This window comes from Spermophilus citellus (assembly GCF_964194105.1).
Source record: "Spermophilus citellus genome assembly, chromosome: 5".
NCBI classification, from domain to species: domain Eukaryota; kingdom Metazoa; phylum Chordata; class Mammalia; order Rodentia; family Sciuridae; genus Spermophilus; species Spermophilus citellus.
In genome coordinates, this window is record NC_138186.1 from 114663425 (window position 1) to 114665024 (window position 1600).

A 1600-nucleotide genomic window follows, 5' to 3' on the forward strand; every position below is an offset into this window, starting at 1 on the left:
AAATGTTTTTCAGTGACACTGAATTCTAACGGCTGTCTCTGCCTAGAAGTTGCGCATGTACTGTGGCTTAATCAGAAGGGCAGTAAAAGAAGAGATAAAGATCTCAAAGACTTGGTCATCCTCTCTTCTTTAGCTCCCAGAGAGAGCTTGCTGACCCAGAGACGTCACCTCCTCCCAAAAGTTGGAGTCCATTGGCTGCACATGGAGATCCACACTCTCCCTTCTCTCCTCATAACCACTGCTGCACAAGTTTGAGCCCCAGGCAGATAAGGCCCATAAGTTGCTCAGTAAAAGATGCTATTAAAATTGCTAATTGTATGTTGTGGGCAGCGGGTATTTGAAGAAAACAGGACCCAAATCTACCTTGCAAAAGTGAAATAGGACCCCAAATCTACCTTGCAATCTATCAATCTGGTGGTCATGTTTCTCAAGTTAGAATACTCACAGGACCTTTAGCCCAGAGGAGACGTGTGGAGAACAAAGGTCGCGTCCTCTGCCTTTCAGCGGGTAAAATTATGCATAACATCCTTGAAGCTTGGGCAGGTTGAGTAGCATTCTCAAGGAGGCACATTTTGCGGGGACAAGAACAAGGTCTTTTTCTAGCCCTCCGGCTCTGCCAACACAAAGAAAGGCTAGGTTCACGGGCTTTCTGTTTTTCAGAAAATAGCATTGGCCTTTTGAAATTGTCAAGTACAAAGTTGTGAAAACTGATCACTCAGGCCCACAATACTATGGCAGTGTGTGTGCGGTGGGGAGCTGGTGGGAGCTCTCTGGCCTGGCCTCAAGTGTTGCTTTTCAAAGTCTCCATCACCCAGTTTTCTTTTCAGCAGGGTGGATGGGGAGCCTCGTTGGCTGACAAATTAGTCAGGTTACGATACCAGGTGGGCCAAAATTATTCTTCCAAGACTACTCAGGAAAGGGAACAGTGTGGACAATCCAGTAGCAGTTACAATTTTCTTTGGCGCCAATGATAGTGCACTAAAAGATGAGAATCCCAAGCGGCACATTTCCCTGGAAGAGTATGTTGCAAACTTAAAAAATATGGTGCAGTACCTGAAATCGGTGGATGTCCCTGAGCATTGAGTCATACTCATTTCGCCACCCCCACTTTTTTGAAACAGCCTGGGAAAAGGGAGTGCATCATGCAAGGACTTCTCATCCTACTTATCTGATAGACTACATCTATCACCAAAAAGAAATGAATTTTTATTTTCACACTTCTGGCCTCTGATAGAGAAGAAGGTCTCTTCTCTGCCTTTGCTGCATCCTTACTGGAAGGAGGTAGCAGAAGCACAACCTGAACTAAGTCTACTGGGAGATGGAGACCATTAGTCAATTCTAGGAAATGCAAGTCTGGTTGTTCATTTATAGATTGAAGTTGGTGATAACACATAGATTCCAAAGCAATTGAGTGCAGAATATTTTTTTTTCTCAAGCTTAAAAATTTTTATTCACTATGCTGGATCAAAACACCAACATTTGCCACTAATGTTATAATAAAAGTTTTGAGATTCTTCAGGGGGAAAAAATGATGACTCTGTTGTTTTGGCTTCCCTTAAAATATCTGGGTCATCTCAGGCTGAGTCTTCCTAAAACCCTG

At 43.6% G+C, this 1600-nt stretch overlaps 1 pseudogene across 1 annotated transcript; it reads left to right on the plus strand.

The window, feature by feature from the left end:
- The first annotated feature begins 731 nt into the window (after positions 1–731).
- Positions 732–1332, plus strand: LOC308649462 (isoamyl acetate-hydrolyzing esterase 1 homolog; annotated as a pseudogene). Its single transcript has one exon. The product of its transcript is annotated as an isoamyl acetate-hydrolyzing esterase 1 homolog (transcript).
- The last annotated feature ends 268 nt before the right edge of the window (positions 1333–1600 follow it).